The sequence below is a fragment of the Eptatretus burgeri genome, chromosome 11, assembly GCF_056783735.1.
Source record: "Eptatretus burgeri isolate ZD-2024b chromosome 11, Ebu_testis_v1, whole genome shotgun sequence".
Lineage (NCBI taxonomy): Eukaryota > Metazoa > Chordata > Myxini > Myxiniformes > Myxinidae > Eptatretus > Eptatretus burgeri.
Window position 1 is genome coordinate 37977251 of NC_140971.1, and position 25757 is coordinate 38003007.

Genomic DNA, 25757 nt, shown 5'->3' on the forward strand with positions numbered 1-25757 from the left:
ATGTATGTATATATATATATATATATATATATATATATATATATATATATATATATATATATATATATATATATATATATATATATATATATATATATATATATATATATATATATACACACACATTGTGTGTGTGTGTGTGTGTGTCCAATTAGTGAATATTACTTTTTTTAATCAATGTGTACTTCAGTTATAAAGTAGCTCACCAGTATTTCCACTTCACCAGTGAGCCCTCCACCCTTCCTAGATGACGATCAGTAACTCACATGTCAATGTTAAATCTCGAGAAGGAGTGCATGATCATGTTTGTGAGTGAGAGGAGGACAAGAAAATGGGAGATATGAGAATGCTGCATCACCATGGAGTGTGAAATTTAAATCTGAAAGGATGTAGATGTTAAGTTGTGTTCCCCCCCCCTACGCCCTGGCCCCCCGAGCCATCCACACCTACATATTCTTGTGGGTGAAACCTTTTTTATGCCGGGTGTTGGTTTCCTGGTTGGGGTGGTGGGCTTGGGTTCTTCGGGTCCTGAGTTCAAATCCTGCTCTGCTGTTGAATTTATACCAGGTGGGATTGACTTTGCCTGTCATCCTTCTGAGGTTGGCAAAATGAGTACCAGCTTTCTGAGATGATTGAGGCATTTGAGTATCCTGTGTTGGAGTGGTACCTGTCCAGGATTGTGCCCAATAGCCCAGGAGACTGCTTTGGTAGTAACACTGATGCTCTGAACAGAGTATGGTCCCAATGGATGGATGGAAACCTTTTAAACCAAATGTTTGTCATCGACTTGGTAATATCAATGATACACACTGAAAGAAACACATGTGATGATATTCAAAAATGAGAATTGAAGGCAAAATATCAGCACCAACGACTGGTAGAAAGTTTATTCTCGGTCATGGCACTCCTCACGGCTTAGTTTGCTGGTGCATACATAGCTCTGCACAATTATTATATTGCTTGAATACAACAAACAGCCAGCTTATGTAATTGTGCTGTTACACAAAGTCGCAATCAATTCATGTTTCAAACATATTCCTTCCTGCAGTGCTTTGGAATAATTTGAATATATTGGGTGCCATTTGTTTTGGCAATGAGCAATGTTATTGAAGACTTAGCTTTCCATGGCTTTGGTTATGAGCAAGGCTTCCACTTTTAACACCAATGATTAGCGCATTATGCACAGCCACTCACATTAGCTCGACATAAGCATCTTATCACATTCACTGTGAAATAACGATTATTCTCTAATCAGTGGGATCTTTCATCAAAAAGCAGGTGGGATAAACTTTGTCCCTCAGGTCTCTAATATACTTTGTCAACCACGTTCAGAATTCCTAAACATTTCAAAACGCTCCAGCCTAAACAACCGTGATATGTCTAGCATTTACTCATAACTCGTATAACGCATAACTCGAGCATCCTGGACATTATTATACGCTGTCACTTGTATTTATTTTACAACTTTCTTCCTTTCAAAATAAATGGAACTGCAGATGATAGTCCGAATAATTGTTTTTAAATTATCATTTTTTTCCACAGTCCACTTATAGAAACACTACTTACTTATATAGCTAATTAGTCATCAAATTATACATCCCTTGAATCAACAGCACCTTTTAAGGGAGAATAAATTAACCAATGAAATTGCCTTGAACAATAAACAGTTGATTGGTTAATTTCACAGGGTTTGATCCGAAAAAACAAATCTGTTGGAGAGTAGGTGATAGCAAAGTAGTTTCTCATGTAGTGAAGAAGTTTGGCACTGGAATTTGTCACAGAGTTTTGAATTTGTCCTGGATCATCAGCACACAGCAGCCTACTCCTTTTGGAGTGCACAATGGGATATATAATGTACCGTACCTGATATAGTGTGCGATAATTGGACAGCCTTTTAAAAAGATGTTTCCCAAGGACTGTGAACTCTACAATACAATACCTTCACTCATCATCATCATTTTGTTTGCAGCCTGTGGCTGCTGGTTGCATCGTTGCTGGGAGCATGGCTGTGCCACTGACGCAGTGCTGCCTGTTTCCAATAAGCTGGTACTCATTTCGCCTACCACGGAAGGATGATGAGATGAGTCAACCCAACCGCTGTTATTTAATGGCACGACAGGGGGCTCAAACTCAAGACCCTCTAACACTGGATTTTAAAATCTTAAGTCTGCCACCTTAACCATTAAGCCATAGCCTGGTGTTCGCTTAGTGGTTAGGGTGGCTGCCTTGGGATCTTAGTGGTTAGGGTGGCTGCCTTGGGATCCTAGTTTCAATCGTACATTTAGAGAAAACTACCAAAAAGTACGATTTTCACTTTTTTTGTCTTAATCTCATAATTATCGAGGTATCGGATAAAAACTACAATAAAACTCCACCATGCACACACTTAATTGTTTAATGTCATACCAGATGATACCAATTAGCACCAAATAGTAAAACAAGTGATTTCTCTTTTTGCTCCATTTTGTAGCCTCACATCATTGTCTTTTCGTTCTAATATATAATCGGTATTGAGTCTCATCAAAATATTGGCCTGGTGCAGATATAAGTGTGTTAAGGCTTGTACCAAAGGCCCCTGTGCACCATTTTGCACAAGTCCTTTATGACAGGACCATTTGTACTGATAAATTGGAAAAAAATAAATCCTTGAATCGGGTGAACCCTATTGAAATGTTTTCGGTGATGCAGTGTTTGACTAATACTGATCGAATGCTTACAAAGAAAATTAATGAAAAGTAATTGCTGTTCGCTCATTGGAAGGCTCCATTTTTGTAAAGGCCAGAAGGTTTCCATAATCAGTTATACTTCCATTTGTGCGTAAAAATGAGACTGATAAAAGTTCAAGTTCACCTCATCCATGTCTTTATATTCACCATAGTTAATTTCATTCTCCCTTCACAAATAAATGTAACAGAGCTCTGTTTTTTTTTTTTATTTCTCTGAGAAATTCTACATTTTGATAATGCAAAGTGAGGAATGATGGAGTTCGAGGTACCTAATGGACCCTGAACAGAAGCACAGAATTTAGCAGTAAACATGCAAAAAGAGTGATTGTACCACCTTGATTACAATTTAGAAGAGGGCTATTCAAAAATTATATGAATGAAACATTCATGATAGTCCAAGGCATGCCAACTTTCGTTTTTCACAGTCTCCATTGACTTCAGTGCTCTAGCTCCTATTGTCCTTCAAACTCTATGTCAGGAAAATAGAAGTTTTCAAATTGCTTCTTTAGTCATATCTCGGTCTCTTGTCAGTTCAACGCCAGTGAATCTTTAGCCACGTAGTTGGGACTTCCAAATGTCAAAACGGATAATAGTGACTGGGAGCCAGATCCGGCTGTAAGGTGTGTGATCCAGCTGCTCGATCCCACGGTCACTAATGTCAGACTGCACAATGTAGGCCTTGGGCAGAGCCATGTTGTTATGGAGGAGCATTTGCCCATGAATTTCATTTTGTTTATGAAAGCAGAGCATGCGTCTGGTGCAATTTTTGCATGAGGCTAGTGTAATATTCCCGCGTGGTTCTAGTTTTGTTAGACATTTTATCAATCAACAGGATTCCCTTGCCATCACAGAAAATCGAGGCCATGATCCTGCCGGCTGAGGGTTGCCGTGATCTTGCCGATCGAGGGTTGCGTATGAAATTTCTTGTGCGGTGATGATTCCCCGTGCTTACATTTCATGACATCTACTTTGGTGTCAGGATCCCAGGTGAGTAATAAAGTTTGCTGAATCTGTGTTGAACAGTTTGGGGAGTTCACAACATGATGTCAGTCATTGATGTGGATCATGAGTGCTGAGGTTTTGGACACCCATCTTGCTGAACTTGGACTTGGACATGCCCACGTATTCATAGATGATGGAGAAAACACTGCTTTGAGAAATTTCCAGTTCTGTAGTAATTTTGGCAACCTTAACGCATCGATCCTCCATTATTAATGCCTCATCCTCGGCCACAGTTTGTGGGTCGGTCACATCTGTTGGCAATCCTGACCTGGTTCATCTTTAAAGGACTCACGTCCATGTTTAAAGTCAGCTGCCCATTTCACTACGATAAAATATGAGGGCATATCTTCAACCATGTGTTAGTGGATTTCTTTGGAGCTGTGCCTTCTATACATAAATATTTGATAGTGCCTTGATGCTCAATTTTTATTAAGATCCATAAATGCATGACACAGCAAACTTCTGGATTATGCTCTGAAACAAGGAACATTCAGATTACTAATTAAATGAATGACATACAACAAGCAAGCATACCTGTCATTTTATAGTACCAATAAATGTTCATTTCCTTGAACTTTTTTATGCCCCTTGTACATAAAACATTTAAAATGTTTACAAACTAGATATAAACGTCCAAGACACCCAAATTGAAGAACGAAATGTGTGTAAATGAAATATAATAAATTTATATGTTTTCTTCCTAATCTTTATATACATAAAAATATGTTTGAAAATGAAGAATGCTGGCAAATCAGACTAATGTGAATATCCCTCAAATGAAGTCGCATATCTTCAAAGTGTTCTTGTTCTTCTTGCCTTGTATAATTTTGTCTTTTTTTAGTATCATTGAGCTTTATTTGCAACAGCTAGTATAGCAATCAAATTGAAGAACCAAGCTTCTTAATAATGGAATTATGAAGGAGAGGGTAAAAAAAAATGGTAAGAGATTTCAGTGAAGAGAGGGGTAAGGTAATATCTGGCACAGACTGGTGGGGTGGAGGGGGTGGGGGTGGCTAGGATTGTGAAATATCAGGGAGTCCACAAATTATTGCTCCAAATTCAAACTATAATAATAAGAAATTGAAAGGGAATATAATGATGCGGTTTGCTGCATATGAAAGAACGTTTATAAAAGTTTTATAAATAGATCGGCATCCAAGTCAGAACGGGCTTGTGGGGAATGCACTCCAATGACTCGTGAACATGTTCAACATCCTCACCACTTATGCTTGGCCAGCCTGCCCCTTTCCTCTGAAGGATGTTACCAGTCTTCATAAACTTTTTGGGTTACTCACGAATCGTTTTTCTCGATGGTGGCTGCCTTCCCCAGGTCGTCCTGAAGGTTTGTTGAACCTGTGTAACTAATTTGTTCTCAATAAACCAGGCAACACACTGCTTTTTCTTGTGGAGATTCCATTTGCAGCAAATGTGATATCGCATGTCACAAACAGGAGACACTAGGAAACAAAAAAGTCAATAAAACTATGAGAAATATTATTTCATATGCAGCAATGGCATCATTGTATCCCTTTCAATTAATTTTTTTAATTGTGCTTTGAATTTGGAACAGTAATTTGTGGACACCCTGCATTCCCCATACAAATTTATTTATTTATTTCAAATTCCTATTCAATAATTGGACTGCAAGTGATGCCAGCCTTCTGGAAGAAAACTAATTTATTGTCAGCTCAAAATCTTCATTGTAGACTTGCTCGTTATTTCTATTTTTTGATGGTCAGAACTCCCCTCAATCTAGCCAGTCGTCCACTTTGAAATGTGCTTATTTATAGTGGTATTTTATACTTTACGATATCATGTATTTACGATATTTATGCTCCCTTTAACACTGGATTTTAAATTTTGCTCAAATGTCACTTTTTGTTCTCTCTCTCTTTTGCATTGTTTTGTGTCTCCTTCCAAACCTAATTACCATCCTTGGATAAATTTCTCTCTCTTCTCATGCCAAACTAAAACTTAATTGCCGGTCTTCCCAAATCTGGTGAATAGCCTGCTTCCTCTTTACATCACTCGATGATAATAACCAAGTACTTATGATGTGCTGATACATTACCATTTTCAACAACATGTTCAGTCATTCCTATTTTTTTCAGTGTTTTTTTATCACCAGTTATTGACTGAGAATCATTTTCATGTTTGACGGTTTTTTTCTTCCCTTCAGAACAGATGCTTTGTATAAAATGTCCCATGAGTGTCTCAATGCAATTCACCATGAAACGGATTTCTGGACATTTATTTTATTCAGACATGCATTCAATTTGTATCAGAAAAGGACATGTGTGTATGTATGTGTATATATATATATATATATATATATATATATATATATATATATATATATATATATATATATATATATATATATATATATATATATATATATATATATATATATATATATTGTTACGTTTGAGGGGGGGGTATGCATTCAAAGGGTAATTAGGATGTTTACTTAGGTATGCCATGCTGTTCGAGTTTACCAGGATCTCGATGTAATAAGTAGTAATTCAGTGGTGATAAGTTGTCTAGTAAATGTTCATTTCTTCAAGGGGGAAATGATAAATGTCACGTAATTAGATAGGGACACGGGATAGGGTAAGTGTGTCTGCGTAAACCCCTTTTGGTATTCTCTGAAGACTGGCCGTGACGTCACAGGACAGAGCAGCAGATGGCTCCGCCCCGTGATCACGATTGGCAGAAGGCGACGGCAGTGGGCCAATAAACGGCTCGATTGGAGGTGATGAGGGCAGAAGGATAAAAAGGTTCTGTTCGGGGTCGAAAAGGAAGAAGAAGAAGAAGATTACAACCAGAACTCTCGTGTTTTTTTGGTGTGGAACCTGTGCCGGCAGAGAGCATCCTGGTTGCTGTGCTGAGTGGATCGTGCTCTTGATCGTTCCTGGGAGCCTTGCCGAGCCTCGACCCTCGCTTTGGTTGGCTCTAGGGTTCTGCTGACTCGGAATACGGGGTCGGGCGGCGGGTGGACCCGCCTCCCTCTCCTGCTCGCGGCTTGGCGCGGGAGCTGGTTCCCTGGCGGCTGTGGGCGAACTTGGGCCAGGACCAGGAGGACGACAGCACCACCATTTCTCCTGCCCCCCCCTGGCGAGAGCAAGGCCGGCTCGTCCGGCGCCGATCCAGGGACAGTTGCGTCCACACCACGGTCCAGCCTGACCACCAGAGATAGCTACGTTTTGTGTGTGTGTGTGTGTGTGTGTGTGTGTGTGTGTGTGTGTGTGTGTGTGTGTGTGTGTGTGTGTGTGTGTGTGTGTGTGTGTGTGTGTGTGTGTGTGTGTGTGTGTGTGTGTGTGTGTGTGTGTGTGTGTGTGTGTGTGTGTGTGTGTGTCTGCTTGGCGCCTTAGAGGGATTGAGAACTGTATATTCATTGGAATTGTCTGTGTTTTTCCCCACGCCCGATCCCACACCATCCCGTCAAATCGCCCCGGATCCCTCTTCTTGCCGAGTCTTGTTATTTCTGGTCAATAGCAAAAAGAATAAACATCATCAACTCAGTGAAAAGTGACTCGTGCCACCTTCCTCGTCCCGTTTGCGGTAGGGCGATTAGAACCGCCGTCTTTGGGTTATATAAAAATAAATCGCCTACATCGTTTCGGCTCATTCTACGTTGGCGGGACTGTTCAAGTCCCGTGGACGTCACAATATATATATATATATATATATATATATATATATATATATATATATATTGTTATGGGGAAGGGGGGGTTGGGGGAGTGTCCATTGCTAGGCTGTGGTAAGTGCAACATGGACCGTATGTTTGGAGTAGGTTAGATAGCCATGTATCAGGAACTGGTCAGAATAAGTAGTCTTGTTACACATAATGCTGAGAAAGCAGCATATGTAATTTATAGATGTTATAGTTAAAGTAAGATTGTATGTGTAAACACCTCTTGTTAGTGGGTGGGGACAGGTGAGGACTTCCAGCCACAAAAAGGCACATGGAAAAGCGCTACATACTTGAAAAAAGGACCGTCACTATCTGTCTGGCTGATCAGTACAAGCCATGGTGGCGAGATCCACTATAGGGCCCAGAAGAGGTGATGGACTTTATCTTTATTGGTGTTACCCCTTATGCGGGACAGCCTGGAGAATGACACCCCTCCCACGACCAATGGGCGGCCAATCACGGGGCTCGCGGCAGTAGCAATCAAAGGTGGTCCCAGGGTATGGAGGGTGGGCCAGAGAATCCCCTGACCAGAAGCTGTGTGTAAACGTACAGAGAGCCATGAGTGCCGGTTCTAACATGGACGTACCTTGTAGAGTGGAACCTTGGGAAAATAAAAACGATCGCTCCCTGTGTCTCTCACTTCCAGTCTCTAGCTTCGCTTCTCTTGCTGGCTCTCCTCCTCTCTGTTGTTCCCCTCTGGGGCTCCTCCTCTCTGTTGCTCCTCCTCTCTGGTGCTCCTCATATCTGGCTCTCCTCATTGTTCACTCTCCTCATCTCTGGCTCTCCTCATCTCTGGCTCTCCTCATTGTTGGCTCTCTTCATCAATGGCTCTATCCATCACTGGGTTTCTTTGTCTCCCACTCTGTTCCATTATTGTGCAGGGAGGACGGCTCTCGAGAAATATGGACGCCACCTCACAATGTCTTTGTCTCACTCTTGCATCCATAATGACATAATGGGCTGCACCATCACCATACACACAACTCATCATAAAAAAGGGAAGTCCTCGCCGCATATCCCCATCTTTGTCGTGATTCCATTTTCTGTGGCACCAAGTGGGGTTAGGAATTGTTCTTTATTTCATCACTGTACATAAGTTGCATTTTCCCTTCTCCATGTTTGTGTCTGTTGCCTCGCTTGGTCTGTTCTGAATTGCATATCCCATCCACCTTTCTCCCCATATCCATTGTAAATAAACTTTATAAAAGAAGGAAACGTCTTCCATCCATCTGCTTCCCATGACTGCTGCCACCAAATTCGGTTCATTTGCGCGACCCTGGGGGATGGAAAAGTTGTAGATAATTACATTAAATGCAGTAGTTTGAAACCATTTGGCCATTCCTGGGACAAAGGACCCCGGCACCGAGGCATATCGCGTTTGCAAGCTGCAGACATGACAATATTTTTAAAATGATAAAACAAATGTGTTCTGAAGAGAACCCCCCCCCACCCCCAGAAATTAAATGTACAAAGGAGTTGCTTTCTGGTCATTATTTTAACAAAATGAAACAAATTTACGTGTTTTTTTTTCTTTCAAACTAACTGTTATAAATTACAGGTAATATTCTGTGTAGATTTTATCATCCGTTTCATTACTGAAAATATGCTATGAGCAGTAAGCCTGATTGGGGTCAAGAATTGTTTCAAAATGATGCACTCATGGTGAATTGGCTTGAGCTACATCCATGGTATGTTTGTATTTTTAGTTGTCTTTCTGATTTCCTTTCCTCGACATGCAAAACAGCATTTTTGGAAACAGGGGTAGTTGTTAAATCACTTATTGAGCTATATTACTTTGTATAAGAATATTACTGCTCGATTTTTACCTGTGATACACATGGTGGTGGAGTAACATCTCCATATTACCAATATGAATTGATAGCTTTACAGGAAGCTTTCTTTCATTTGTGCTGGCCCTTAGTGAAACATCTTCATTCCATAAATGTTTTCTGGCGTAACCCTTGATTGGTCTGATACCAGGATCCTTATTAATGTGCATGCTATTATGACCTGATTTTAAGCACTCATCAGGGTTCACTTTGGTTTCTGTAACAAGGTAATGTTAACTCTCTTCTTAGTCATAAATTAGAATTTTACAGCCCAACCCCATTTTCCCCAAGGGAACTTACATCAATAGCTGCTATCTTGGTTATATTACACAACTCGGGGAACGTCCAGTGGACAAATGGCGGCATCAGTATTTGCCGAGATGCGACAGTGTTGCATACATCCAGAGCAACAGTATTAACAGAAGTGTGACCTTTCATAAAGGGACACAATTGAGGCATTATAAAATCACTGCAAAAACAGAAATATCATACATATTAATTGAGGGTCATTCAAAAATATTGAAGTACAAGTGGGGCTGCCTGGAGGGGTGGGTGTGGTTGGGGCGGGGGCTAGAGGGGTGGAGGGGAGGGGTATACTAGGCTCTACCCTGCTGGGTGAGCATTTCCCGGTGGTGGTTTCGTGACATGTTGGACATTGAAAAGCTATGGAGTTATTGGCCTCCTGGTGGTTACATTTGCAGGTGGGCTGGCGGTAGCACTGCCTGACCCCACATCCCAATATACACTTTATAGCAGCCTTTGGTGGCCACAAAATGGATACCAAGGCCAACATGTGGTAGCCCAGAACCTTGCCCGCATTCTGAAGTACCTACACCAAAAATGTGGGGCCTCTAGGTACTACGGTTCTGACAGGAAAGAATAACGTACAAACACAAACACACAAAAAACACACACAAACACTTGAAAATATGTATATCGATTATCTGAAAATCTCGTTTATTTTAGCAAAGAGGCCAGTTTATGTGGCAAGGCACATCACCCTTTTGGTAGATTGATGTGGTCATGAAACAATTAACGATGCAATTGCTTTCCTGTTTTTTGAGCAGAATGAAATTTTCAAATGTCAAAACGTAATACGCTTATGAGTGGGAATACAGTACTGTATTTCAAGGCAACCAAATCACCTGAATTGTTGTTTATTATAATTATATTCACAGAAAATTATTAAACAAGTGATAATATTTGTGAAACCTTGCAAAATGCAATTCGCATCGGTTTCTAAGGTGAGACAAACGTGCTGTTGAGAATTAATTTTGCCAATGTATGCCCTGGGAATTCTAGTGACAATGCAGACGAGTACATGATCACACCGAAACTTCACTCCAACGAAGAGAGAGAAAAGATGACTTGGTTGTAGTTGTAAAATTCCTTGTCCACTATACCTCATTGGATGAAGCAATGGATGAGGCTGCGACTTTAATCGTCGTTTACTGTGACATATGGAATAGCATGTAAACTGTGCAACTCAGCAGCTGCAAGATAGTTCAGTGGTCGAGTGCTTGTCGTTGGGCTCTGTAGTCTGAGTTGTATCCCCGATAAGGTCGAAATTGACATGTACTGCCATAAAAAAAGCGGATGGGTGGATGGATTTTGGATGGGGGGAGGGGGATGGAGAGGGGATTTATTTACAGTTCATTTGTAGCTCTTCCGACCCCTGCCCTTTTCTGGCACATTCTCAAACTGTGGTGCCCTGAGCACAAAGGCAACCAGCTGAGACTCATGCGTGGGAATCTCTGCAATAATTGAGGAAGTTTCGCTAAGACCTTCTCGTTAAATGTGAAGGAGTGCAAATAATTTTTGATGCTCTTTCTACTCGAAGCAATGATCACTTGAAGCTACCAAATGGCACATTTCACCCACCAGCAACACAAAGCTCTCTCTTTGTTATGGTATAAAATTCTCTCCCATAGTGCAGCCAGAATAGTTCAGAGGATTTCCCATACAATGGCCATGCCAAAGAACAAAAACACCAAAAACAGTGTAAAATGACTGTAGTAGGCTGTCTCTAACATAAATGATGCAGTGAAGTAGAATTGAGCATTTAGTTTCTTTCAAATAAAGTGCCCCTTTCTCATGAATGACAACTCAGTTTATCTCCATTTGAGAAGCCACTTGCACTAATTCCGTAAGTATTAAACTATCATTTGAACTCACCCGAGGATAAATGTTGTCAACATCGTCTTACCTCTTTATATCATCCGAATAGGTTGGGCAATCATATGGTTTATTAATTTTCGTCCATAAATATGGCTTGTAAATGAGTTAACATTATAAATACAAATTAGAAATAAGTAAAGATGAACTATTTGTCATTGCAGGCACAGTCAAGCTTCCTATACCACAACCTACATGAAAAATTGAAAACAAAATGGTAATAAGATCAAAGCAAGCAACAAAACATGATGGATATAAACAGTGGAATGAAGATCGAAAAGCATAACAGGAAATAAATGTCAGATTAAAAGGGTATTTCACCATCACTGTACGTATGGTAGAGAAGATGGCAAACGTTAAGTCTCGGAACCTCAAGCCGCTTAAGAAAAAAAAATCCAGCAGAACAAATTATCACAGAGACCACCAATTCAGGTCAATCTCCATTTGGGAGGGAAGTAGGATGGGGAGGGTGCTTGGTTGCAAGCACATCAAGGCAGAACCTAAGCCAAAGTATGACATATAGCCTTTGAAATGCGACAGTCTACCTCTTCCACCAGCCACATGGTAATAACTCAATTGGGAAGAGAAATATCCCTTGGCAGTCCTTTGTAGCAAGGATCATTATCATTTCCACAATGATGTTTTTAGAGGTGAATCAGCATAGACATCCTCTTGTGCCATGATACGTCTATATGCTCTGTCTTGTGTTTACCTATTCATGCCAATTTGTGTTTGTTGACCCGTTTCCCCCTGTTATTAGTTCTTTTCTTGTCTCGATACTTGTATTTAAAACAAGTGTGTACTATCAGTGTCAAAATCCAACAATTGTTGGTATCTCAAAGAACAATGAAACAAAATGGCCGACAGCCAAATGAGATTCTGGAATTTTGCCGCAGCATTGCTTCGAAGCCAATGAGAATTCTACTGAACTGATAGTTCTTCAGCATACAAGCTAACAATCACAAATGTGGGAAGAAAAAGTGTTTGTGATGGTGGTTACCGCAGAGCAGCAAGCCAAATGGCCACCTCTGAAGTCTTTAAGAAAATGAATGATTCATGGAAAATTTATTTTTTACCTCCACCGCATAGGGGTGGACATAGGTTATGTTTTCAAACCTGTCTGTCTGTCTCTCTTTGTCTGTGAGCAGGATATCTTGTAAAGTTGTGCAAAGATTCATATGAAATTTAGTGGTCAAGTTCGGTGTGGTGACGATGACAAATTAATTAGATTTTGTTGAAGATCCGAATACAAAAATTTTTTTTATCTGCTTCTTCACCATTGAGAGATGGGAGGCAAAAATCATATATAGCATGAAATTTCAAAAACTTCTGGACGAATTATGACAAAGCTTGGTGGATGACTTTGTTAGGTGACGAGAACAAGCCAATTAGATTTGGGTTCAGGTCTGGATCCAGATCCAGCCTATCAGTGGAATACAAAATGAAAAATGTTCGGCCTGGCAGAGGTATGCACTCAACCGAGTGCCATTCTAGTTTTTACATTTGATTGTTTAAATGTTTAGTTGTTACTTTCCCTCAAATTGAGGTCGATCACATACTTTTCTGCATGAGTAGAAGAGGAATCAAAATAGGCAGGAAGGTATTTTTTTTATCAGAACTGCTTTGCAGTTGTATTGAAGCATAAAACCACTTTTGCAGCACCTCTCATTAAGTCACATTACCAAAGATTTCATGCTCCCTGTGAACACTTTAACCTTTGAATACTTTAACCAGGATGAGTGCAAGAGAAAGTTGTAAACTTGGTGACAATTCGATCTTCCTCATCGTGTGCTATTTAAGCCAGGTGACAATTAAATCTTCCTCGAAAACAGGTGATAATTAAATCTTCTAGCAGCACATTGCTGCGAGTAGTATCATTTTCTGGGGGTGTTGCTGTACCGCTGATGCAACGCCCCCAATTGGTGAGGGTCGGAATTTGGAATTTGTCCAGGGTGGCGGCGACAGCTTGCCTACTCTTTGCAAAGGACACCGTGGGATCTTTAACATCGACCAACTAATGCTAGCAGCCAGGACACCCAGTTTAACATCCAACCGAGGGACAGCACACACGTTGACACCCCACCCTGCTTGTGAGACACCAGGATGACAGTTTGTAGATGGGCCAAGATTCAAACCCAAGCGAGACAGCTTAGAGGTGAGTGTGTGTACCTCGACGCCATTCCGAAAGCCTGTGATAATTAAATAATAAGAATAATAATAATAATAATAAAATCGTTTATTTCCTTTTTGATTCCAATATCTCTTGGGACTTTTGCACAGTAAGAACAAAGAACCTTACGCCTCTCAACAAGGACAATAAGTTTTAGAGTCACGTCTTTGTTTGTCAGTGGCGTAGATTGTTAGCAAACTCCCGCATGGAATAAACACGAATGCAATTCTTGTTTCGCCTACATCTTCCCAGCACGTCAAAAGTGAGAGAAAGAGTACAGAGGCCTAAAGGAGAAATGGGGGTGGCAGTTGAGGGAAAGTTTGGGGGTGGAAAAATAAGAGGACTATGGCAGTTGTGACAAAAAAAAAAAATCATGGATCCGCATTCTTATTCATCATTTGCGATGTCACATAGAATGTAATGTATGTCTTAACAAGCAAAAGTGACTTGTGAATATTTGAAAGTATATACTTATTACATAATGGGTGAAAAAATAATTTTTACAAAACCAAACTTTTCATATCAATAATTTTCTCAAGCCTCAGTGAGGAAATGCAAACAACACCATTTAATATTGTACTGTGTATGTCATTATGGGATGTTAAATGTGCAGATATTATCAGTGAGGAAGCACATAAGCAATGTGTCGGTAAGCACTATTGAGCTTGCTTCTCATTTATCCACCTCGATAATTTCACTGTCTCATCATTTTTCCAGATGTTTTGAACCAATGGCTTCATTGGTGATCCCACATTAAATTTTCAGAAAGGGATAGAATGGTTCATTTGATGTCTATGGCCAGAGTGCAGTGTTATGAACGCAATGATTTCCCACGCAAGCACCATCACAGCTAACGACTTGGTTTGTGTGCCGTATTTTGTTTAAAGAGATAAACTTCCTCCAAAGGCCTTGGGATCCAAGCATGGGCCTAGTTTCAAAACGTCATCTCATTCCCACCGATGCCATCGCATTACATTCGTTCCCGGCTTGCACACAATAACTAGTTGAAGTCGCCTTCTGCATAGGACATGTGATGCTCGAAAGTTTTCAGAAACAAATCCAAGCCCAAGTTAATGAGAAGTCTATGATTTTAATACTTCATTTTACTGTGGCAAAACTTTTCACCCGTTTATTATCACAATAAAGCATTGAACTTACTTTATACTGTATTCACAGACAAGAGGAAATGTTTGAAAACTAGAACGGTACTCGATAGAGCGCATACCTCCGCCAGGCTAAACACTTTACGTTTTGTATCCCACTGAGAGGCCGGATCTGGATTCATACCGAAACCATAAATCTAATCGGCTTGTTCTCGTCACCAACTCATCCACAACTTTTTGAAATATCGTGCTCTATATACTTTTTGGCTCTTTCTCTCAATGGTGAAAAATCACTTTAAAAAAAAAAACACAATAATAATTTCTCTCATCCGGATCGGGATCTTCATCAAAATCGAATCAATTCGTCCTTGTCACACTCCCAAACTGTCCACGAGGTTTCGTCCGAATCCGTCCATAACTTCTTGAGATATCCTGCTCACAGTCAAACAGACAGGCAGGGGTGAAAACATAACCCCCATCCACCTTTGGTGGCAGGGGTAAAAATGTGGTTGCAATGCCCTTTTAGGAAACACATGCTTGTCATGTCATGTAAGTCAATAACAATTGTTTGCATGGGTTACCAAAAATACAGGCTATTCTGAGTACATAAATAATTGTATAATTGATGACATGCATAATGGGCTAAGCGACCTTTTTCCTGCCTGTATTTAGTTTTTCGAAACGATATAGTTTAAATATTTAACTGAATAACATGAGCTGCAGCAAACAGCCAAATATATCGGATGCTCCCGAATATAATGGGTTGCATCACCTCTGAACGGATCTTTTGGCTGAGGATACATTGCAATGTTGTCGAATTTTGAACATTTTCCTAATTTGTGCGACTTGGTGATCCCACAGACACGAGTTCTGCTTTCTGATACATTTTATTCCATTCTGAGCCGTAGGTCTGAGAGGCTGTCTTTGTGAACATTACCAGCTTAACTACTTCCAGGAGAGATGGCTGTTTTGTACATTCTCCTTTCATCACCCCTTGCGACCCCGTGCATTGTGAAGTGAAACAGGCAAACCCTGCGGAAGAGGACCACCCATATTTAGGTCGACATTGGATTTCATCAAATGAAAGCTGATATGAGAACATTAACTGCCTTGGAAAGTGACATGCGGTTAAAGTTTTGAGCATTTCGAGCCCTTCATCAGGGTAAAGACGACGAAGGGCAAACGCTCAAAACATCAGCCACACCTCACTTTCCAAAGCAGTTAAACGTACTCTTATCGGCTTTCATTTGATGAAATCCACTGTTTATCTTGTCTGCCGAAGCAGACTGACACGCATCCTTCACAAAGATCAGCATTCTAGATTATTCAGGTCAGTTTGTTTCATGTTCCTATCTGAGCACAAAGCTCTTGCTGCGGACCCAGCTTCAAATCCCATTTACTGTGTTGATTTGTTTATTATGTGGTAATGTTTTAATAATTGATATAAACAACACCTGAGGTCTCCTGATGTCCTCTACATTCTGCATTTGTACAATCTTTTCTGTGAGCCTGAAACATTGTAAAAAGAATGACGTTCACTCCTGCAGCTCCTCTACACTTACATCCTGACATGAGATGCACCTGCCTAATGTTCTGCATTCCCCTACCCAGTTCCATGAGATCCGACAGGAGCGTGCAGAAGTAGCCCATTGCCTTCGAGCTGTCTGGTCTGGGTTAAATTCTTGACCCGACGATAAACTGTCGGATTGGCGTTTTGCAGACAGGGCATTGAATCGAAAAGTATGCTGTTCCTCAGATGGACGTTCAACTGCCTTAAGGAGAGAGAGGATGTTTTCCAGACAGACCTGAACGGTATGTTGTTCACCACTTGTTGGTTATTTCCCTCAATGCTTTCTTGTTCAACTTCATTGTTGATTTACTTTGCTTTTACTCACCAAGAGATTTCACATGGAACCAAATGTTATATTCAACTTCAAAATGAGATTAAATGCAGTTTTCTGATTAATGACGGTTTCTCCCTATTCCTGGATTATTATTAGCAACTTTTTTTTTTATTATCACACAGTGGCATTTCCTTACAATTGGTTATATTTGAGATGGTTATAACGGATAGTGGAACTAATTAATTATTTTGAGATTTTCTTTTTTTTTGTGGATACAAAACGATTAATTGTACTTTGCTTTGTATGTTCTATAAACTTTCCCCTAATTACTCTGAAACTGATCATCTATGCCTTTGTGATCATATCTTTATTTCTACACGTAACAGCATGTACTTGATGAGAATTTAATCATAGGTCATCACCTTGATGTGCTCAGAAGCAGAAAGTTTATAAATATACCAAAGACACTGAGTTCAAACCTCACTTGATTTCTTGTCTTTGGAATTTGATGATCTCGTTTCAAATTTCAAAGGACCATATTTATATCGGTGAAATCAATATAAATTTGTGTGACGCAGTCATAATAATTCCGTGATGGCTCCACCGTGCAGCCATGTGAAATGTATGGATGTCAGGGATATCAAAGATGCTTCATAGCAGGTGTCTAACCTTTTAGGACATATATAATTACATGTGTAAGATAGGGAGAGGTCAAGGAATTGAAAGGCATGCTGCTATTGGAATAAATTCACAATGGGATCAATTCCCCTCTGATCCCTGCACAAGAAGTACTCTCAAAATCTACAAGTACAGAACTCAAACTTCACATTTTATTCTAATGTTTTTTTTTCACAATTCTCTTTATTCATTTTAATATTTTTTCTTTTTCTTCTCTTTCATCTCTTTTACTCTCGATTCCTCTCTTTCATTATCTGTCTCTCACGAGAAATGAATTATTGCAGAATTTTTTTTCTGTAAGGTTCACTTGGCTGCACCTTGATGGGTTTGAGGGCCGTGGAGGAGCGGCTGAAACCCGAATCCTATCCAGGTTCCTCCTGATGACTCTATATTTGCTCTTTACTTCTTGAAGTTCCTTCTTGGTCTTCCGTTGAATTTGTTAATTCTAGAAATTTGTCCTTGTGCTGTATAAGCCTGACTCCAGCTGAGACATATTATGTAAGTAATAACAAAGGAACTTGAGTGTTATAAACTAACATCTTGCAGACAATTTGTGCCGCCATTGGCCCGACTATTCACTCTGCATACATAATCTGAAGTTCTCGCTCATGTTTTAACATTAAGACCTTCTTTGACAAAAAAAAAACATTACCTCATGGGGCAATGGTGTCACCTGCAATGTTTGCTTGAAGTTCTAACTCAAAACAAGATACTTGTTTGTTTAAGTGAGGTATTTTCATCATTCAGCTATTTAAGTTCAAAAGTGTGAGTTACAGCTGTAATATCAAGTTTGTTCCCTAAGTGACTGAGCATGGAATGACACTCTAAATGTTTCTCACCAGCCTCTTCAGTTTTTCTTCTTTCTTCTGAATCAAAATTGTGCAAAGTCTAAATGTGCTAACTGATTCCTGTCAAATAAAACACTGAAATTGCTTCGATACGGCAGACTGCCAACTTTGAAGAAATCAACAAGGGAAATCTTTTAATGCTGACCTATTTCGGTTGTATTCTCCTGCAGAACCTGATCAAATAAGCAGAAGTATGGCTTTGGGATTGATGAAGAGAATAAGAGATGTGTGGAAAAGAGAAAGGGATGAAAATGCGGATGAAGAGTGAAAGAAACAGGCAATAGGTGACCGAGCGGAGTTGAGGGATTGGAGGGAAATCAGGATGAGGAAACGATGGTGGGAAAAGCAGTGAAAGGAGAAGCTCTTATTGATGCAGCAGTGGAAAAGAAGGCACGATTGATAGTCTACCCTCCGCAGACTTCGCAAACCATGCTCTCTTTTTAGGATCCGGCTCAGCAATCCAGTGTCAAATCTACCATGACTCGGACTGAGGCAAAATTATTACTTTTTTTTTTTTCTAAAAACTCATTCCTCGACATGGCAAAATGGAAAATCTTCCAAATTTGGAATACAGTCATATGAAAGGAACATATTTTAAAAGACGAAACAAGAAATATAAATCCTTTTTTTTTTCTTTCTTTCTTTGAGTTGGTGAGAACTCCTCTGCGTGCCAGAGTCACCAAACCGCTACATCAATAAAGATAGCATGTTATAGTACGCTCTTGAGAAGTTGATAAAATCAAAGTACTTATACAATAATTATATGGATATTTAATCACAGGCATGACTGCAGCCATCCAGGCAAATTCCAAACACACTAATGATTGCCTGGAACATGACCAAGTGATGTCGTTTTGGCAGAACACTGATGTAGCCTTGAGCATCAGTATTATTAACATAGCATTTATCTTACAATGAGGCCATAATTATTGTATACCGCTATGTAATAGACTACACAAAGCAAATTATGAAAGTAGTAACTTGCATTCTTTAGTGAGTGATGTTACCATATTTTTTAACACTGATTTTATTTGACTTTTTTTGCTTCACTGATGGGTAAATTAAAGGGGGGTAGGGAGAGAGAGGAGGTAGGGGAGCAAGAAGGGTGGGGAGCTCGGAGGGGTTGAGAAAGAGGTGAGCTAGGAAGGGGGGTGGGGAGAGCAATGCCTATGCCTCACTAAACATCGTTATGCACTCTGGATGGGGGTGGGAGTGAGGAGGATGGTGGAGAGAGGAGGGGGAAGTGGGGAAGGGAAGGGGGCTTCGGAGGAGGTAAGCATGGGGGGAGGGGTTCTGGACTGGTGTTTGGTAGGGGGACTTGTGGAGAAGAAGAGGCAGGTAACACAGGATTTAATGAAATGCAGTAGGTTAAATAGCACGTTAATACACCATACGGAGACTGCCCAGAGATGTGCATGGGGGGTGGAGAGGTCGGGTGTTTGGGAGGAGGTAAGTGTAAGGGGAGGGCAAGAGAAGGTAGTGTGATGGGAAGAGAAGACAGCAAGTCAGCATGAGGGGAAGGGAAGGTAAGTGCGATAAAATGCACCCAAACAGCAACATTTTCTTTTTAACTGTCGGGTTTGAACTAAAACTTGGTGGGAGAATTTAAAGGCCACGCAATTTACCTGGCAAATGTCCGCTTGCGTGCTCGCACATGTGGCTACCTTTTCACCCCTCCAAGAGGGAGAGGGAGAGGGGAGAGCGGTGAGAGAGCGAGAGAGGGGGGATTCCGGCAGATGTGACATCGAGTTTAACATCCATCCGAGAGACAGCACACACATTGTTGAATCACCTAGCCTGTGAAACACTGGGATGACAGTTTACAACTGGCTCGGGATTCGAACCCAGGCAAGACAGCTTTAGAGCGAGCGTGCCTAGCTCTCGGTTATCCTGCCGTGATGTGGTGATTCATTGATCATAATCTTATGCCACAACAAAAGCAGTAATAAAATCAGTAAATAATAGCACAAAATGTGAATAAACATGAGCTGAATACAGTAATACACAATCAAGTCATTCATTGCTAGATTTAGTGATATCACACATTGGCTCTTCTAAGGATGCCCTTTTTACGTCCACCGCCGAAGGTGAAGGAGGTTATGTTTTCACCCCTTTCTGTCTGTCTGTCTGTTTGTGTGCAGGATATCTCAAACAGTTGTAGACAGATCCGGATGACATTCTGTGGCCAGGTTTGGTGTGTGGCAAGGACGAACTGATTCGATTTTGGTGAAGACCTGAATCCGGATCTCTATACGATAATTATTTAACTTTCAAAGTGATTCTTCACCATTGAGAGGGCAAAAAACGATATAGTACTGTAGTGCATGATATTTCAAAAATGTTAGAAAGTGTTTGTCTCCTTGGCAGTTTTAGAAAGCTGCAAAGGTGCTGATGTGTATGACGGGTGAGCAAGACAGATTGGTCTGGTCTGAAATCAGTTTTCCCTCACAGACTGGCCTATTGTCTCATCAGCTCCTGCTATCAACAGTCCCTGTTATCCGACATATCTCAACTGAATTCTTTCTCTACTTTGTTTGTTTTTTTTTTTTTACTCACAGCGAGGCAGATCTGACGGTGAGACAAACATCAAGGGAATTAATGAAACGGATAAGAGGAAATGGAGGTGGGGAGGAAACACTGTAACTAGCCAGTAAGATAGTTAGGTTAGGAAAGGTTAATGGGGGTGATAAAGATCATTGATTAGAATAAGGGATGACAAGAGATCATGGTGCATGGCTTGTTTAAAGCCCTGGAGGGAAGGAAGAGTGAGATTGCACAGCCTCTGGAAGGCAGATCCATAGATGGGAGAAGAGGAATAATATAGTTGAGGTATGCAGTCATCTTGGATTTTGGAAGTTTAACCAGTAAGGGGTTACTGGAAAATCACGTTCATGCTAAAGTTGGTGGGGGTGGGTCAGAGGACTGAGAAGCTCGAGGGAGCAATGTTGGAGAATAGATGGTACAAAACAGAGACCACCTACCTGCCTGCAATGGGAGAGCAACAGACGTGTGCTTTGACCTCATCACAGGAGATTCCAATAATTTTGAGAGCTTTAGATTCCACAGAATTCAGGAGAGTTAGATGTGATTCTGGAGCATCACTCCAGAGCGGACAGCAGTACTCCAATGATCTATGGACGAAGGCTTTGCAGACTGTGAGGATCTGTGTTTTTCCAAGGAAAGATTTTTAGCAATGAAAGATGGCTTTGGAGGCCAGCTTTGTTATGTGGTCAGGAAAGGTCATGGCTGATGGTAAGGCCTCGAGGTTCAAGAGACTGGGTGAAGGTGGGTTCATTTGACAATTATTTCAATGCGTTAGGGTGAGGACATGTTGCATTTATCAGATGAGCATCTAATCATTTTGAGATCAGCAGAGAGAGATAAATGCAGCTAATGTCTGCCTCACAGAGGGATGGGGGTGCTATATGACACAATGTGAAATCATCTGCATAAAGAAAGAGAGTGGGATTTCCAGAGCATTGGAGAGGTCTTATATTAGAGATGAGGAACAAGACTGAGCCCAAAACACTACCTTTGGGGAGCTCCAGCCTCCACTGGGAGAGGGTAGAATATGGTTCTTTTGATGGGAACACATTGACTGTGTGAGTGTATGAAGTGAGTGGCAAGCAGAGCAGAATGCCAGACCATGTTAAATGCCTCAGATATGTCCATGGAGATGGTTCTGACCTCTCGTGTGATAATGGCAGCATGCAACCATTGCTAAGAGAAGCATGTATAGAGCTGATCAGTGACTGTGATGGAATCCAAACTGATAGTTATTGATTGGGCAGTTTGAGAACAAGAAATAATTGACATCAGATGCAATTAAGAATTTCATGACTTTGTTTGTAATTGGAAGCAAGCTCACTGGCCTATTGTTGGTGGGATCTGTTTTTTCACACTTCCTGTGGACAGAAGTGATGTTTGTTGACTTCAGTGCAGAGAGGAGGCAGCCATAGGGGGAGAACAGACTAAATAGGACAGATACGTAGAGGGAAAGCAATAACAGAGCAGGATTTGAGAACATGGGAACTGATAACGTTTGGGTGCATCACCGAAGCAGGGTGAAGGCTGGACGTAACTTTTTCTACCCTCTCGGCTGAGGACACAGAGTCTATTAGACAGTGGGTATGTTGTGGTGAGATGGTGACAACATGGGATGGGTTGCATCTAGGAGATGTGGAGGAAAAGACAGTTTCGACATTGTGCCTTATCTTCGGCAGAGACTGCAGTAAGTAATGCCATTTGTGGAGAAGGATGAGATAGAGGAGGAGCATACATTAGAGAGAGAGAGAGACAGACTTGACAAAGTACCATTATCACTTGGAGGAAGGAGACTGGTGGAGAATTCAGTCTTGTAATTTGTAAGATTATGTTTTCTGACTTGCCTCAGGATGGATACACACTGGTTGCAAGCATTAAGCAATGAACGAAAGTTACCCTCAGTCAGGTGAGCTTTCGAAGCTGAGAAAGCAAGTAATTTGAATGCAACCACCTCCTCTCCCACAGTATTCAAGGTACAAGGGCTTCAATGAATAGGAAAACTGCAGATGGGACAGGATAATCTAGTGCATGAGGGAAAGTAGACCTATGTGAAAGTATTCCCAGGTGGAATTCAATATCAGGTGCTGTGTAGGTAGCAGTTGTGGAGGTTGGAGAGCAGATTGAAGTCCCTGCAAGTTGGCCTGTGTGAATAGTCATATCCTGCATTGTTAAAGTTGCTCCCTGACAATAGCGGCAGTGAAGTAAGAGCGGCAAATCTGGCAGGATGAGGGGGAGCAGGACATGTGGCAATAGGAGAAGGAGCCAGAGGCATGATTGGGGAGGGGGGCCTGGGTGTGCAGCAAGGGAGGCTGAACTCGGACAAGTGGCAGGGGTGTGGAAGGGTGGGATATGTAGCAAAAAGTGTGATTGTTGTGGGTGGTGCAGCGGGATGTTTGGGATGCAAGTGTGGTACAGATGGGGGAAGAGTTGATGCTCATGTGCCAGCATTCTCTGCAGACCGGACGCCACATAATACCTAATTCTGATAAACGAAGACGGGCATCATCACGGGGATTAAATGAAGGGTTATTGAAAGCACGGAGGGAAAGTCATGCTTTCCCTGAGGAAAGTTCAGAGGAACTGTCTGCAGCCTGAGAACTTGCGTGATCGACAGGTTTGCAATAATAAATTCTGTGAAAAATGAGGAAGAGATCGAGATGAAGAAGAACATGGGATGTTTCTGACATCCCATGGGAGATATGGAAAAATGAACCATTTTAGGATGTTCATAAAAGTTTTCAAAGAGAGATGCAAATTAGTTATTGAGAATGAAATTGTTAAACGATGAGCGGAGGAAGTAAACGCCAGGCAAAATGAGTCGGTGAATTTTAATTTTTTATTTTGAGTTAAATTTTTTGTTATTTTTTTATAGACGTGGAAATTTGATAGAGAGTCGAGAAGCATGAAAGGAGAACACCCAGAACAAAATAAACCTAATGAGGCACGTGTCAGATCTGAGTCAGAATAAGGCACGCTTACTTTTGGATCGGAGTTAGGGAGTTAGGTAAGATCCCCAAACAAGGATTTGACAATACCAACACCAAGGTAAGGACAAAACACAGAAATGTGTTAAAAAAAAAAAACACAATTAACACAGGGCTGAAATGATCGCAGAAAGACCAGACACATCTGGTGTGGAAATCTTAGCTTTGATGAGCTTAAACGAATCGGTTAAAAACCAAAGTTTACCATGCTCAATCCCAGAAACGAATTTAGGTTGTCATTTCGTTCTGTCTGTCCTTCACCAGCTCATCCCGCCACATTTAATTTAATTGTCCGATTCAATATCCTGACCCTGGTTTTCAGAGGCGTGTGGTGAGGAAATTGTGAAAAAGCAACTTGTGTGCTTCATCTGGAAGGCAAACCCAGCTGATGGAAACCTAGAGTCTCTCCACAAATCGCCCAACTAGTGTGTATCAATCGGTGCTTTGACAAGCCAGAGACCAACAACTAGCTCACGTGCAATTAAAACCTGTCAATCCTCTTACCCTTCTCCAAAATATGGTGACAGCTGAAGAAGTCGATCGCATATTCCTCTACTGTGCCTTCATTCTTAAAAGATGGAGTCATGTTGACACTGCTCAGAGAAAACCTGAATATCATAATGCTGTCATTAATGAAAAGGTCATGTCACATATCCATGCCTTCCCTTACCCACCCTTTCCTGCATAACTGGCTGCTCTATGTAGCACATGGACTTCTCTCCCACTAATATTGAGAATTTCATCGTCGATATTGACGCATACTTTGCAATCGGTCCTGATGGCATAGGCACGATAGTCCTAAAACGTTGTACTTTGGCCACATTCTCTCCTCTTTTCTCCCCTCTTTTCCAAATCATTCTCAGATGGCCTGGTGCCTTCATCTTCGAAAGTTACAAATATCACCCCTATAAAAAGGAGAGTTCCAATTCTGATTCACTCAACTACAGACTGCTCAGCGTTCTCCCCATCACAAGCAAATGATGGAATCCATCATTGTTGAAGACCTTTGCCATTATATCTTCTCTCCCTTTAAAATTGCTGATCATCAGTTCAATTTTTGGCCCAGCTATTCTGCCATGGATATGTTGATTATTTTTTAACCCGATACTAAATATCAAACATTAGATCATGGACATTTCTCTCAACATCTCTCAAGCAATCACTACTGTCTGGTACCCAGCATCAGATACCAAGCTGTCTTGTCATGGTATTCAGGTGCCTCTCCTTGAATGCTAATCAGATTTTTTTTCTCTGCAAGCAGAAGTAATGGGTGGTTGCTCTTGATGGTGTAATTTTTTTTTTCCAGATATCCTCTTGAGGCTGATGTCCCACATGGGAGCATTATAAAACTGACATTATTGTTGAGGCTACATCAATGACCTCTCGGCTTCCCTGGATAATCCTCTGTACAATTTTGATGACTTCAGCCTGTACAGAAGAGTAAGCAACACTTCTGAGAGCAGGTTGACTGCAGAATCCATCTGTACAGATCTGGAAGAAAATATGTCAGAAGGAGTGCATGAATGAAAATTCGGTGTTTTGGTTAACTTAAACACCCCTTTTGAACATAATTAACGGCCTTATTTAATTATCCTTTGTCAACATTCAACCTTGGTCACTTGCTGACCCTTACTGAAGTCTTAATTTGCCATTTTCTCTTGGCCTGCTCAGCAATGCCTTCACTTGGAACAGGCCACTATGGTTTCCTAACGATAAAGTTTTTTTCTTTCACTTTCCTCACTCGTATCATCAAATTCCTCAATACCAGACCTACTAATCGCTAGATACATTACAATGCCTATAAATGCCTGAAGACGCCAGCATTCATGGCTTTATTTCATTTCCGCACATGCCATAACCTCGAGAATCTCTTAATATCAGCCGAATTTCAAAATGTAAATCCCGGAATTGAACTTATCAGCAGCGCTGACTCCTAAAACAAAAAGTGTTCATTTGTCCAATTCGTACATTGCTTGACATCCCGGGCATCTCGGTGTGCATGGTGTTTATATGACCGATCGGCGATCACGAATCACTTGCCAAGCCAGCCGTTCCTTATACACCGTTTTGTTTGAGTCCTTGCTTGAGTCTTTAAGTCACTTGGCGAATTTGGTTGTTTATTTCCAAGCCATGGCCATACACGGCAAAAGCATT

At 41.0% G+C, this 25757-nt stretch overlaps 1 long non-coding RNA gene across 3 annotated transcripts in view; it reads left to right on the forward strand.

Annotated features, from left to right (window-relative positions):
- Positions 1-258: 258 nt before the first annotated feature.
- LOC147016893 (uncharacterized) overlaps positions 259-25757 on the forward strand; it is a 120926-nt gene continuing 95427 nt past the window's right edge. For 2 of the 3 annotated variants that reach the window (XR_015049237.1, XR_015049238.1), the window contains exon 1: positions 14019-16517. This is a non-coding gene — a long non-coding RNA (uncharacterized LOC147016893). Of the gene's footprint in view, positions 3714-14018; positions 16518-25757 lie in introns of those variants that run through there. The other variant, XR_015049239.1, reaches the window with a different exon arrangement.